At 42.3% G+C, this 16394-nt stretch overlaps 2 long non-coding RNA genes across 2 annotated transcripts in view; one reads left to right on the plus strand and one right to left on the minus strand.

The window, feature by feature from the left end:
* The window catches only part of LOC141774906 (uncharacterized), an 88939-nt gene extending 75971 nt beyond the window's left edge, over positions 1 to 12968 (plus strand). Inside the window, exon 2 of the long non-coding RNA XR_012595508.1 lies at positions 12836 to 12968. This is a non-coding gene — a long non-coding RNA (uncharacterized LOC141774906). The remainder of the gene's footprint in view (positions 1 to 12835) is intronic.
* Positions 12886 to 13854, minus strand: LOC141774908 (uncharacterized). Its single transcript, XR_012595510.1, has 2 exons — positions 13140 to 13854; positions 12886 to 12950 (listed from the first exon to the last, which is right to left on the minus strand). It is a non-coding gene; the product is annotated as an uncharacterized LOC141774908 (long non-coding RNA).
* Between the last annotated feature and the right edge of the window lie 2540 nt (positions 13855 to 16394).

The raw sequence follows: 16394 nt of genomic DNA on the forward strand, positions 1-16394 counted from the left end.
GTGGGTGGTTCGATCCCCAGCTGCTCCAGGTCACATGTCGATGTGTCCTTGAGCAAGACACTTAACCCCAAATTACTCCCGATCGGTGTGTGAATGAGTATTTAGATTAGATACTGATGGGCAAAGTTGGCACCTTTGTAGCCTCTGCCATCAGTGTGTGAATGGGTGAATGCTGACATGTAGTGTAAAGCGCTTTGAGTGGTCGGAAGACTAGAAAAGCGCTATATAAGTCCAAGTCCATTTACCATTTGTAGTAGCAGTAATAGCAGTAACAATACAGTGTTAGTCCAGTGCCATTCCAGTCAGAGAGACGTAGACGAAGTTGAAGGTATTTTAAAAAGCTAAAAGCTTGGGGCCTTTTTCCAGAGCTTTCAGAGTGCTCAGCATGGAGCTGGCTAGATAGTTAAGTTGTATACATCAGTGAACCTATACAACAGATGGTAGTTGAAGTATTAATTAGGACACATTGCTAATGACGCCTTCTGTCACATGACTTCAGGGCAGTTCATCATTCTCATTCAAAGTTGGGCACATTGTGTCAGAATCGGCGGGTGAATCCGACCCGATGACTGTCCACTGCTCTGTGTGTTCATGTCCTGCAGGCTAACGGTTGGCTGACTGCCTGACTCCCTGCCATCGTCACTTTGGTATCCTCGTTGTGATGGGCTGTGACAGTTATGCTAACGTTTTCTTAGACTCTTGGAAATTATTATTTTTTCCACGCTGGAAGGGATGACTGTCCCTTTGTCAATTTTGTTCATGTCACAGTCTTTTTGCCAAAATGTGACTGTATGTAGAGAGACAGCAGAAGAACAGTACCAGACATATTTGCTTGATTGCTGTGACGGAGAGAGAAAGGCCTGTGAACTGAAGTCCTCTGTGAATGATACCAACAAAGAGAAAAGTGGAGGATACATGTCTTTGTGCAGAAGCAGAAAGCAAAAGAGAAAAAACATAATTGGACGATGGTGGATGCATGGACATTCACTCCACCCCAAACATCACATAATCTGTTGTCTCTGTGTGTATGCATGTGTGTGTGTGTGTGTGTGTGTGTGTGTGTGTGTGTGTGTGTGTGTGTGTGTGTGTGTGTGTGTGTCCTCTGTATGACAGCCAAGTCATACTGCAGAATGACCCGGCCATGTGACTGTGGATTCCAGTCCTCAGCAGTCCTTCTGTCCTGATTGCAGTCATGTGAGGTAAATCACCTTTATCCTCCATTTCAGATACAGCTCAGTGTAATCACACACACACACACACACACACACACACACAGGACCACATTACTGTCACGCATCAAACAAGAGAATGATGAAAAAATTACTGGATTAAAAATACTGCACAACCAGCCATTATAATGACACGGTTAGGAGTCCCTCTGGCACACCAGCAACGTCAGCAGAGCATGGCGGCTGCGTTACCTGTTGTTTTTTATTTCGGCATTCGTGTTAACAGGTTAGAACAGCCATACTGCCTGCGTAAGACACGCAGCTCAGCTGTGTCTGTCACACATTCAGCATAAATGTCTGTATCTGCAGAATATATCACGGACATGTAAAAAGTAAAGATTTATTTTTAAATCAACACTTCCTGCTTTCATTTCAAAATAAAAGCCCTCAAACTTTTTTTTTCTGTGGACAGAATTCCTTCATTTGTTAACACAAGGCTTTTATTCTGAAATATGTGCCGGACAGTGTTGTAGAACATGCAGTGACTTGCAGGGCAAAATCTTGTTTTGAGTTGTTTGGTGGATTGGATGATTGAGCTCTCTATCAGTAACAAGGAGCAAACAAGACATATTGGGTATTTTACACTTTATTCATTTAATTCACCATCAGGAGCCTCAGTAGCGGGTGGAAGATCCATACGCAGCCACAACAGCCTGGCACCTCCTCCTCATGCTGGTCATCAACCTGGTCACACGTTGCTGTGGGATGGCGTTCCATTCCTCAACCAGGATTCGTTGCAGGTCAGCCAGCGTGGTTGTGTGTTCCCTCAATGATGTCACTGGCAAAACAAGGCTTGTCATCATTGAAGGCCATCTCAATGCAGTGAGATATCGGGATGAGATTCTGCAGCCAGTGGCAATCCCATATCTCCACAATCTGGGACCTAACTTCATCCTCCAAGATGACAACGCTCGCCCCCACAGAGCCAGGGTTATCACAGACTACCTCCACAATGTGGGAGTAGAGAGAATGGAATGGCCTGCCAAGAGTCCAGAGTGACCAACACAACCACACTGGCTGACCTGCCACGAATCCTGGTTGAGGAATGGAACGCCATCCCACAGCAACTTCCACCCGCTACTGAGGCTCCTGACGGTGTGTTAAATGAATAAAGTGTAAAATAGCCAATATGTCTTGTTTGTTCCTTGTTACTGAGAGTCCAATCATCCAATCCACCAAACAACTCAAAACAAGAGTCGAAACCAACAGGAGAATACACCGTTTACCATTGACGGAGCATTTACCTTACAAGTTGGACATCATTGTGAAGGTAAATAAACAGGCTTTCCAACGATGTAAAATGTTATGCCAATTAGCATTGTAACAACAGAGAAATTATCGACCAAACACAAATTTCCAAACTTTTTTTTCAGAGTTTATTGATTTCAGACCGAGAAAGGTTAAGAAGCGTGTGGTAATTTGTAAATAATAGTAATAATCCACAATTAAAACTCAATATTATATTTATTCATGGAGCTCTCCAAGTCACTGCATGTTCTAGAACACTGTCTGGCACATTTTCAGAATAAAAGCCTTGTGTTAACAAATGGAGGAATTCTGTCCAGAGAAAAAAATGCTTGAGGGCTTTTATTTTTAAATGAAAGCAGGAAGTGTTGATTTAAGAATAAGTCTTTACTTTTTTTTCATCTCCGTAACATGTTCTACAGACATCGAAACTGTAATAATCTTGCTGGTATGATGTCAATATACAGTCAATACATCACTTTCACTGTCTGTTACATATTCTACAGATGTCTAGACATCGAAACTCTAGTAATGTAGCTGATATGATGTTAATATACAGCTGTTAGACGCGCGCGGCACTCGTCAAAAATAGGTGAGACCTTTGTTCTCACGTCTCACGTGGGCAGTGTTATTTATTTTTTTATTTGACCTTTATTTAATCAGGTAAAATTAATTGAGAACGAATTCTCATTTACAATGATGACCTGGCCAAGAGGCAGCAGCAAGAGTATAAAAACACAGTCCACACAAGCGACACAAACAGCACAGATACAGTACAGTATGACAAACATACAAAAGAAAATGGGAAAAAACATGAGAAAATGGCTAAAAACAGCATAGGTAAATAAAAAGGTCAGAAATGAATAAACATTATGTACAAAAAAAGGTGGATTACTGGATGTTCTTTGTAAAATTATAATGAAAGAGAGAGACAGAAGTGCAAGTCAGTAAATCAGCGGGTCAGCAAGTACAGCAGTCAACTAAGACTTGTTGCAGCTTTTGTTTGAACATGTTGAGAGAGGTGAGAGCTGTCAGTTTGAGCGTGTTTTGTAGTGAGTTCCAGTCATTTGCAGCAGCAAAATGAAAGAAATTATGGCCAAAGACAGTACGGACTTTTGGAATGATGAGCCTAATGAAGTCACTGGATCTTAAACGGCGATTTCTGTCGGAAATGTGCAGAAGATTTGAGAGGTAGCGAGGGGTCATTCCCAGAATTGTTTTGTAGACTAGGAGCAGCCAGTGTTGTAGCCGCCTGGTGTGAAGGGAGGGCCAATCCACCAATCTATAAAGATCACAGTGGTGGGTGGTGAAGGGTGCACGTGGCAAAACGGATTGCTGAGTTGTGGAGTGTGTCCAGTATCGCTGCTCTAACCTGTTAACACGGACGCCGAAATAAAAAACAACAGGTAACGCAACCGCCACGCGCTGCTGATGTTCCTGATGTGTCCGGGCTGTAATCAATACAGAAATATACGGAAACCAGCAGCTGCCTGGAATGGTAGAAAAGCTACTGTACTGTGGAGCACATAGTCAGAAATGATCAGCAAAAATGTGATTCATAGTGAACAAGCTTTTACAATTTTATTTTCAAACAAATCTGTGTGAGCAATATGATGGGTTCACCGTGGAGCTCTGTCTGGGAAACAGTAGTTTGAAGACAAAAAAGAACAGTAAGTAGATGTTGAATAGTTTTGTCTTTGAATCACACCTGGAAACACACTTTGATGATTTTACTGCAGCAACCTGCTCTATTCCTACTTGTTTTGAGATACAGTCTAGAAAACTTCTTGAAACATGTTTATTTCAATTGGACACAGGTTGAAATTACTATTTTAAAGAGAAATGACCCCACAATATGGAAACAGGAGACTTTATCCTATAGTGCATGCTGAGAAGCCCGTAGATTAGTAAATCAAAGTGTCTACCTTCCTTTCTATGACATCAGAGCTGCAGAGTACAGCCACAGTGGCTGTGAAAGACAACGCAGTAATGCAGTTATGTACCATGGAAGTCACAAGCCGAGGGTATTTTGTTGGTCCCTTGTTTCGCTGTCATCTGCTTTGTCCAGAAAGCCCCAAACAGCAGCTCCTCTTGCTTTCTATTCATCCCCATTCTCCACAGTGAAATGCTTTGTGGGTGGGAGGCAATCCCTTTACATTTTTATGGCTTCTCCCTAAATGATAAATCAATTTCCCAGACACAGACAACTGTGTAAAATCACAAATGAGGTTTCTGTATCATTTTGAGAGGCAGATAATAAAAGAAATAATAAGTGAAGCACCACGGGAGTGGAGGCCATTACCATGTATAATCGGACCGGGCGGCTTCCATCAGACTGCTTATCTGCTGTTAATTACTATTGTAATGGAGGAGAGGAGCGGGTTCAGCCTTCTTCTCTCTCTGCATGTTCTCTGCTCTCTATCAGACGGATGCTAATACACACCAATTTATTTCAGCTACGTTCTGTCCTCTCTCGGTCACACTCACATATACAGCTGTTTGTTCCCCTCTTCACATCAGTCAGCTGGTGATTGCAGCTCTTTGCCTGCTCTGTGCGTCATAATTAGAAGCTTGGTCACTTCCTGGAGCTGAACCTCAAAAAACACCATCGAGTCTCCATCCAAAAACTCCACACATCGACTGGAAAAATTGGGCTGTGTTTCAGATTAGGTTCAGTCCTGACTGATGCCCTGACTCTGTTGGAGTGGTTGTCTGTGCTAAATATAACCACAGCTCGCTGTCACTTTGCATCATGGGTAGCGTCTTATTGACAAGCCTGTACTGTTAACTGAGGCCACCGGCAGCTCTTTCACTTGTCTTCTATCCTTTTCCTCTTGTCCTGGTTCTCCACTGAGACCCAGGAGAGGCAGCATGCACCGAACCTACTCTAAAAACTCTCTCTGTGTCTAGATAGTCCATCCTATATGGCTCTTAACTAACTGTGCACCAAATAAAACTTCACCCCTTTGCCTTCATGATAGAATGACAACAGCTACACCTATAGAACAGCAAGATCTTCAGCTTTCCATTGGTACGTTTATCTTTTCATTAGCGGTACAAATTGACGGAGATATCGCTGGAAAACTATCTGGGTCACCAGTAACCTCTAATCACAGTTAAAGCCATACTGAACTTTGGTAGAACTTTGGGTTGTATTGCTAACTAGCCGTGATATAAGCATTGAAAAATGGCTGCCACAGCCCTCAGGGGCCAAATTGGCGGCGCCCAGATATCTATATCTTGTCATAACATATAAACCTACATCTGTGCCAAATTTGTTGCTTTAATCGCAAAATGCACAATTGTTAGAAATATCTCAGCCTAGCTGCCCCACTATTACCTCCAGGTGACAATCATTAAAACTGGGTTCCAATATGTAATCTATCAAATCTCCATTTCTTGGTGTCAGTAATGGTAAAATTGCATATTAAAGAAGGTATCTGTATGCTTTGGTTGATGGGCAGTAATAACGTTTGTGTACACATGAGTAATTTGGCTGCAAGTTATTGAGAAGTCACAGGGTAAAGGAGTGTTCAGATGCTTCACTTTGGTAACAGTAGCAATACCACAGTGGAAAAATACTGATTTACCAGTAAAAGTCCTACATTCAAAAGTTAACTCGCATAAATGTTTTACCAGCAAACATTACTCGAGTATTAAATAATACTAAATATCATTATTATTTCTGATGATGCTTTCACATGCAAGCTGCGTTGTAATAGCGGTTGTGGCTGGTTGAGGTGGACCCAACTGACCCTTTGCTAAACCACTTCCCCCTTGGTTACTGTTGCTAGGCCTGTCAAGAGTTCACAACCAGCATGTCAATATGCTGTTTTCAACTACGCCAGTGAGAGATATTCCAAAGGAAATAATAGCAAATGTCCGGCATAATCTTTCTCAAATATCGGAGAGAAGAAGGCAGAGAGGACTACAATATGCCAATATATCTGAGAGCTACAGTACATTCACAATATCATTAATTGGCAGAGTATTGTGAATGAAGAGGCCATTAAAATCTAGGGAAAGCCAGTCCTGCCAGCATCAGATCAGACACACCATGTCTCAACAACTCACATGATGGACAAATGTATAGGAAGGAGGGTAAGGCAATGTAGGCTTCATTGTTTCATTTTCAACTAAGTTAACATTGAGTCGTGACTCCCTAAAGCTTCCGTTAGCTAATAAGAAACTAAATTATCCATTTTTTAGTTGTAAGCAGCCTAAAAGTGAACAACCTTCACCTGACGAATATACTTCTGTCTCTAGAGCCACACATGACAGCTAAAAACATGTCAGATCTTTGGTTACCACATGGGCAAAGCTCTCCCTCTCTCTCTCTCTCTCTCTTCCTCTCTCTCTCTCCTCTCTATATATCTCTCTCCCTCTCTCTCTCCTTCTCGCTCTCTCTCTCGCTCTCTCTCTCTCTCCTATCTCATATAAATGTGTCTGTCCCTCTCACTATCTTTGAACTGGACAACAGTAGTAGGCTCCCCTATCTCCACAACAAGCCCTATTAGCTGGGTGTAATTGGTTGTAGCCGTCTCGGGGCAGCAGCCTGTGACTCCGTCTATAGCTTTCACTTGTAATAATGGAGCTGCACGCTTTGCTTGACACAGCTTTTACCTCCTCTCGCTGTCTCTCTGTCTGTCCTTCCTCTGTGATGCACAAGGACAGGATTGGTTCAAGTGCGGGAACAGATTTCAGAGTGATGCAGATGAATAAAAACATCAGAGACGTGCCCATAAATATATAAAAATAAGATGAATGAGGATGAAATCCCGTGAGGGGAGGGGGGACACACAGACAGAAGAGGAAAGAAGTTAGTAGTTATATTGTATAACATTAACAAAACCTAACTTCACCTAAAACGTTGCTATTGTCTTCTGTGAATCAGCTTCAGTAGGCTGATGTGGATTAACCCCGCGGTTGCCTGTTAAATATAGAATAATGCAGTCATCAGTGGAGGAGCCCCCGTTCACAGATGGTTCCACGTACCTTTGGAAGATCCATTTCCTTTCACTTCACTCTTGAATCTGTCATCATGCCCATGTTGTTTCCTGTTTGGAGGGGTTCGTATCTCACCCAAAATAATCAGTAGAGACTGACATGTTCAGTCCACATGAAGCTGTGGTACTGGTGTCTGCCAGCAACTAATTTAAGGTTTATCGTGGCTGAGGCAATATGGTGATTTAAAGCTGAAGTAGACGAGATTGGAGCAAATATGATTTAAAAAAGTTATTTTTATAAAACGGTGGCTATATCCTGACATTAGTACATGAAACAGGTAATCTGAGAAACATCATGTTCCTCTGTGTCCAGTGGTGTCCTCCGGTGCTCCTAACGGCATCTGCAAGATTTCACAGACCAGAGGAAAAACAAGCAGTCAGAGCTGATCTGGAGTCTGCCGTCCATCTGCCGTCTCTGAGCAGCTGTCAATCACTCACAAACTCCAACGAAACGGTCAAACTATGCAGCGCTGATCGAATATGAAACAATATTCTGTTACGTTAATGAGTTGATTCTCGACTTATTCATGTAATTATTGGAGGAGGATTAAATCTCTCCTGGAGCTGCAATTTGAGACCAAACTTTTTCTACAGAAATTGTCATTATGAAAACCTCCATCATGGAAATTGAAGCATTGTGTCACTACACACCTGGTTTCTGCACATTTGAATGAAAAACAAACAAAAACAATGAATTCAACTAAATAATACACAGATGGTGAAACAAAGTAAAGACATGAAAACCTGAATGTGAAAAACAATAGAACAAGCAGAAGCAGAAAAAACTAGCCTGACAGAACTATACAAGACTTCAGAGACCGTCCTCGACACTCACTTTGAAAGACAATCAGCTTTTAACCCTTTGTGTATCTAAAGTTAGCCTTGAATCACCCAACATCTGAACCTGCTTCTCCTTAAAGCACTGCAGACAGTGTTAACATGACTGTCTTCCTCTCCCGCACCTGTGTGTCCTCCCTCTGAGACACCCAGTCATGTTTTATTCAGCACACATGCAAAACCAGGATCAGTAAACACGAGGAAACCGTGAGTACGATCGGCACGCAGCCCCACTCTACAAGTGTGCCGTTAGCCTCGGTGGAATTACCTGAACGTCAGAGAGCACGCTGAATGTCTCGTTATGGCTGATGGAGACTAAACGTTTGGGGACTGCTGTAGGAAAATGAGGAGGATCCCACGGCTCGGAGGTCTTGTTCAGAAACCTTCAGTATTGTGTTCACTTCTTCCTTTCTTCATGGTGTAGTGAGAAGATGAGTCTCCTCTATAGGTAAGCAAGTAGATATCCACAGACTGGTGTGTACTTTAGCTCAGTAATATACCAACACGTTCTCATCCCGACTTGTCACATACCCCTGCTTCGTCACGCCCTGTGGCGCCACTATAGAATTAGGCAGCAAAACCACTTTAGTTAGGTTTAGGAAAGAATGACTTGGTTGGGCTTAAAACGGATACGTTTTTACAGTGAAAATGAAACTGAACGTTGCGGACACGGGACACAAACAAACAGCTGATGTGTCTGTGTCTGCACGAGACACAAACAGCGGGATGAAAGCCTTGTATTTGTTGCTCACACTAAATACTCATACACACACCGGTGGCTCAGCCTTCAGGAGCAGTTTGGGGTTCAGTATCATGCTCAAGGACACTTCGACATGCAGACTGGAGGAGCCGGGGATCAAACCACTGACCTTCCAATTGGTGGGTTACACGCTCTATCTCTGAGCCACAGCAGCAGGTATGTAGACAGGTAGGCAGGCTGGGTGTAGATATTCAGGACATGAACAAGCAAGTCTTTAACTCTAAATCCTCTAAGCTGAAATGACTGAACTTAATCATCACCTAGCAGCTTACTCAAGGTGCCATTAAGTACGTTTCCATCCTTCTCTTTTATGTGCATTTTCAAATGAAGAAGAAAAAGTACAAAAGAAAAAGTGAATTATTCCATAAAAGTTTTTAGCGTTTGGCTGAGGTGGGAAAGTTGTTGTATCGATAAAAGTGGAGACAGATTTAGTAAGAAGTCATGATGTACGTGAAGACTTAACGTCTACTGAAGAGATTAAGCATGGTGGTAGACCAAAACATGAGATCTGTGTGGCGCAATGAACAAACTGTAACCTTCCTCACATTAATACATGAAACTAATATCATTTTCATATTCCCACCATGTTTTCCACATGCAATGGTTCTTCAATAGTTCCATGGCACCCAACTGGACAACTAGCACCAGCAGCTGTTTATTGTGATGCACCCAGCTCCTGATATTAGTAACAGTAGTGGATGGAAACACATTCATTGGCATTTGGGTTCAAATCTGTGCTCCATTCGGAGGGAAACTTGACTATTATCAGCTTAGCAGTGATAATGTGATACATAACAATACGATACTTCCTGTAAAATCTACGGAACAACCAGAAACCCCACAAACAATTATGATCCAATGTGTAAATTGGTTTAGGCCTAGTGTCGTACTGAACCGAACCACAAACTGAATACAAAACTATACTGATGACAATCAAAGGCAGCAGAACTTTACGGCAACATTAACAGTGATATGATTGATTAGTTTAGTCTGAAACTGAGTCAACTACATCATCAGAGACAATGAATCTTTGCACTGAACTGAACAAAATCATTTCGAATCAGCGAAGTGATTCAAAAGAGCAGTCCTCTAGTTATCAGGTCCACATGTCAGTTGGTAGAGTTGCTCGGCCCTTCATTAACTATTACCAGTAGATATAGAGGATGGTAAACAGCTGGATCGGTTCACATTTCTAGAAGCTACATGAGGAAAACCAACGTGAATATTTCACTGCACCTAAAATGAGTGTAATATATGGGAGGGGAATTATGAGTATGAGTATGCAGAACTGTGAGTATCTGTCGGTGTATCTGTGTGTGTTGATACAGCTGCTACCAGAGAACAATGATTATCAGCGTCTGTGGGCTGAAGCCTGTTGACACTCATCTCCATTAGTAACAGCAGGAGCTATTATGGTGCACAGGCTAAACATCACGGCAGCTGTTGGGAAACACAAACTCTGTTCACTGACACCAGATACCATAATCACACCAGATACCATAATCACACCAGATACCATAATCAAATCAAATCAAATCAATTTATTTTTGTATAGCGTCAAATCACAACAGAAGTTATCTCAAGACGCTTTATATATAGAGCAGGTCTATGACCGTACACCATAGTTTAGAGACCCAACAGGATCCACCAAGCGCACTGTGGCCAGGAAAAACTCCCCGATTACTGGGAAGAAACCTGGAGCAGAACCGGGCGCAGGGCGGGCGGCCATCTGTCGAGACCGGCTGGGGGGACAGATAGATAGAGAGAGAGTGAGAGAGAGAGAGAGAGAGATAGATAGAGAGAGAGAGATAGAGAAGCAGCCACAATAGCAGTCTAGCAGCTGTAATAGCTAATACAAGTAGGACTGATAACACAAAACCAATAGTGGTGGATGGAAAGAGTGATAATACAACTATCGGAAAGCCAGCACTGTCCAGCATCTCTCCTCAGTACGTCCATGTGTATTGGTGTGGGACGTCCCTGCGATCGATACCCGTGCGTTGGTTCCTGCAGCATCAGCATGCTTGCTGGGAGCTCTTGATGTCTTTGGCAGTGATTGAGAAGTGTTATTCTCCAGGCTGCCACATTGTCACTAGGTGTTGGAAATCCCTCGTTAGCATTGGTAGTCCCTCGTACAGACGTAGTTAATTAGGGATGGTAGCAGTTGGTGTCAAGCAGGCACCGACGCGGCAGCAGATGCAGCCACAATACCGGAGACCACCAAGATCCAGGTGAAACCCTGCTCCAAGTGTACCCATGCTCAATCAATAATCACACCAGAGACCATAATCACACCACATACCACAATCACACCAGATACCATAATCACACCAGAGACCATAATCACACCACATACCACAATCACACCAGATACCATAATCACACCACATACCACAATCACACCAGATACCACAATCACACCAGATACCATAATCACACCATATACCATAATCACACCAGATACCATAATCACACCAGATACCATTATCACACCAGATACCATAATCACACCAGATACCATAATCACACCATATACCATAATCACACCAGAGACCATAATCACACCACATACCACAATCACACCAGATACCATAATCACACCAGAGACCATAATCACACCACATACCACAATCACACCAGATACCATAATCACACCACATACCACAATCACACCAGATACCACAATCACACCATATACCATAATCACACCAGATACCACAATCACACCATATACCATAATCACACCATATGCCATAATCACACCAGATACCATAATCACACCATATACCATAATCACACCAGATACCATAATCACACCATATACCATAATCACACCAGATACCACAATCACACCAGAGACCATAATCACACCAGATACCATAATAACACCAGATACCATAATCACACCAGATACCATAATCACACCATATACCATAATCACACCAGATACCATAATCACACCACATGGTGAGAAACGGTGAGACAGGGAGACACAGTGAGACATGGTGAGACACAGTGAGACAAGGCGAGACACAGTGAGACATGGTGAGACACGGTGAGACAAAGTGAGCCACAGAGAGACATGGTGAAACATGGTGAGACACAGTGAGACACGGTGCGACATGGTGAGACACAGTGAAACACGGTGAGACACAGTAAGACACATTGAGACACAGTGTAACATGGTGAGACACAGTGAGACACGGTGAGACACAGTAAAGCCCGGGCCACACAGCGCGCATCATGCTCGCGTGACGGCAACGTCGCGTGTTGTTTTTTATTTCGGCGTCCATGTTAACAGGTTAGAGTGGACACACTGCCCGCATGAGACGCACGTCAGACGTGCGTCAGACGTGCGTCTATTTTATAGAATAGAAGGCTAGCCTATTTTTCACGCTTGCCGCTTACCTCTCGGCTGCGTCTCCCAGCAGCAACAGACAGTGAAGGTGATCTATTGACAGTATATGAGCAAGATTACTACAGTTTCCATGTCTAGACATCTGTAGAATATGTCACTGACCATCAATATTTTACACTTCCTATCTAGATTTCAAAATAAAAGTCCTCTAGCGTTTTTAGTGCACAGAATCATTCATTCATTAACACAATGCTTTTATTCTGAAATACTCTAAATAAAGCAGTTGTCTGCTTGCAGGTTTCCATCAAGTTAATATAGTACAGGCTTTTAATTATGTAAACACTAGTAGTCATAGCAGAAACCCTACATATGCTATACATATAATAGACTGGGTTAATAGGTTATAAGAACATCAGGTGATAGTTGGCAGTATTTTTCCGATGCGCTCTCTCTCTTGCTCTCTCTCTCTCTCTCTCTCTCTCTCTCTCTCTCTCTCTCTCTCTCTCTCTCTCTCTCTCTCTCTCTCTCTCTCTCTCTCTCTCTCTCTCTCTCTCTCAACAAACACCACGTAACTTTATTGTTCTTTCTTTTAGAGGTGTTATTTAATTTTTTTAAAGATATTTAATAATAATTTTCCTTTTCTAAAGGTTAACAAATAACGAAACTGTTTATTTTGCTTTGTTTTATAATAAAAAAAAAAAAACACTTTACTTATATTTATCATTCTGAAATACTTCAGGTGTTTTTCTCCATCAAGTCGCAGTTCAGCAACAAGGTGGTGAAAAGCTCCAAGTTGCCTGAGATGTCGGAACATCAGCATTTATAATGTAAATTGCTGTCCCGCCCCAGATGTAAATTAAGTCGTTTTCGATAAAAGCCGCAACCTGGAATGCTGTAGAACAGGAACCCGAAACCCCCTGGAAATGTTGTTTAAAACTGTGCCAGTCAAAGTGAAGAGGGATTGCTGTAGGCTCTCTCTTACTACTAATGTATTTATTTATTTTTTTGTATTAATATATAGCCCACATAAATCCCTCTTCACTGTCAATGAAGAGGGATTTATATATATATAAATCCCTCTTCACTGACAGAAAAGAGGGATTTATATGGGCTATATATTAATATTTATGTATGAATTTATTTGCTTGTTTTTAATAATATTTACAAATTACCACACAGTTCTTACCCTTTTTTGTCTTAAATAAATATAAATCACATTTATTATGAATGGCCATTAAAAGGCAAACTCTATGTAGAAAGAAAGGGCTGTCAGCAACAGCAAAAACACAGCTGACAGGTAGCTCCGGGACGCTCCCGAGACGTGGGTAACTCGCGTCTAGTGTGAACACCCTAGGTGGGCATGACGCGACCACGACGTGACGCTGCCGTCATGCGAGCATGATGCGCGCTGTGTGGCCCCGGCGTAAGACATAATGAGACACGGCGAGACACTGTGAGACATGGTGAGACATGGTGAGACACGGTGAGACGTGGTGAGACACAGTGAGACACGGCGAGACACAGTGAGACACGGCGAGACACTGTGAGACACGGTGAGACATGGTGAGACACAGTGAGACATGGTGAGACACAGTGAGACATGGGGAGACACAGTGAGACATGGTGAGACACGGTGAGACATGGTGAGACATGGTGAGACATGGTGAAACACAGTAAGACACAGTAAGACACAGTGAGAAATAGTGAGACACGGCGAGACACGCGGTTACAGCCCGGACACACCAGGAACGTCAGTAGCGCGTGGCGTGGCGTGGCGGCTGCGTGGCGTGGCGGCTGCGTGGTGGCTGCGTGGTGTGGCGGCTGCGTGGCGGCTGCATGATACATGCGTCAGGTGTTCACCCCAGTTGCATTTCAGCTGCATGTCTGCTGTGTTTCTGCAGCTGCTGCTGTCAGCTCTTTCTTTCTACATAGAGTTTGCCTTTTAATGGCCTTTTAATTTTATTATAAATATAATTATATCTATTTTAGACAGAGAAAGGTTAAGAAACGTGTGGTAATTTGTAAATAATAGTAATAATCCACAATTAAAACTCTGCACTATATTTATTCATGAAGCTCTCCAAGTCACTGCATGTTCTAGAACACTGTCCGGCACATATTTCAGAATAAAAGCCTCGTGTTAACAAATGAAGGAATTCTGTCCACAGAAAAAACGATTGAGGGCTTTTATTTTGAAATGAAAGCAGGAAGTGTTGATTTAAAAAAAAGTCATTATTTTTTTTCATCTCCATAACATATTCTACAGATAGACATGTAAACTGTCGTAATGTAGCTGGTATGATGTTAATATACAGTCAATAGATCATCTTCACTGTCTGTTGCTGTGAGCGTGCGGCACGCGTCAAAAATAGGCGAGACCTCTATACTCTAGAAGAGACGCAGCTGCCACACTCCAGAGATCCTGGTGTGTCCGGGCTGGGAGACACGGTGAGACACATTTGTTTTGTTTTGTTTTGTTTCAATTTACAACATGAATCACGTATTTAAAACTGTTTAAAACTGTTTAACTCTGGAGAAAATATGTTTCTCTCTAAATCTATTTGAGAATGCAGGTTAGTTGTATCGGAACGTAATGGGTTACCCTATAACATCACACAGTATATACATATAGTTACAATATGATTAATAAACTAAGATAGATTACTACATTTATGTGAATACTGTGACAGAGAAATGAGTTAATAGGTTACAGAAACATGTTAGTGACATCAGGAATTACATCAAATCATTCAAGATCTGTGTCAAAAAGTGAGGATATGTTAAATATGTCACTGTAAAGTCACTAAACCCTACCAGACGTGGTCTAAGTGCTGATATCACCATTTGGTGTACCTTGTTGCTGTTTGGGAGTGTAGTTTTCTAGTTCTGTTTTCTGTCTCACCCCCACACCATCTTCAGTCCACACACAGCCAGTAGCAGTCAACTATAACAACCGACATTTTTCTGTCGCTGCGTTCATGCGGGCATCATTCTGGCACAGCGAGACTATCTGTGTTCCTGTCCTCAGAGCTCTGATTGGTCAGCTGTTGATGAGCACAGCTCGACTTTTAGAAATCACTGAAAAACAATCTGAGATGGTGAAGCATGTTCGTACTTGTAAATGGTATCCCCCCCCCCCCCAACCTCCCAGCATGCTGTGTGCCTCTTACGCACTTTATTTACCTACTGCAGCCTTTTTAATCTTGTTTCTGTAAATACTTCTTTTCCACACCACGGATGGACGGATGCTTTCCACATAATGGGAAGTCCATTATTGAGACCATGCAGCCCTGCTGTGTGCTAACCTACAGTATCTTCTGCTATCTTTACAACACACTAATATCACAATCTATAACAGATTTCACACTTTATTATTTCTTTTGCAGCAGGAAATTGAATTTGAGCTGGAATATCAACTGGATTGACTTTAAAAAGAGAATCCGTGTCACTACGGCTGCTTTCCAGGGAGAACAGATGATGTGATGTGAAACAATATGTTAAGCTGTGATAGGCTCATGATACGAGTATTTGACATGGACGGAACACAAACAGCTCATTATTTTCAATAGGCCAGTGTGTTAGCACTGCTACATGTCAGCTACCATGTGTGCCGCCAATAGGCAGTTTTCACAGCAGACATGCTACAACAGGTCTATTTAATAACACTAATGATCAGCTCTAATGACCTGTGGCCTCATTTAGAACCACTGCATACGTACAAAAAAGGGTCTGAAATGTGCGTACGTATCTAAGCATAAATTGGGATTTATAAAAAAAAACTTGACGAGGAAACGTGCGTACATGTCGGGAAACTCTAGCTGACCCATTCTTACCCACATTATGGAGACACATGGTGAGGTGGTGAATGGAAGCCAGCTTGTAAAAAATAAATGTCATTATACGTATAATGAGAGGAATCAGGAATCCATAGACTGTAAATAAAATATGGACGTATAGTC

Source organism: Sebastes fasciatus, chromosome 10, assembly GCF_043250625.1.
Source record: "Sebastes fasciatus isolate fSebFas1 chromosome 10, fSebFas1.pri, whole genome shotgun sequence".
NCBI lineage: Eukaryota > Metazoa > Chordata > Actinopteri > Perciformes > Sebastidae > Sebastes > Sebastes fasciatus.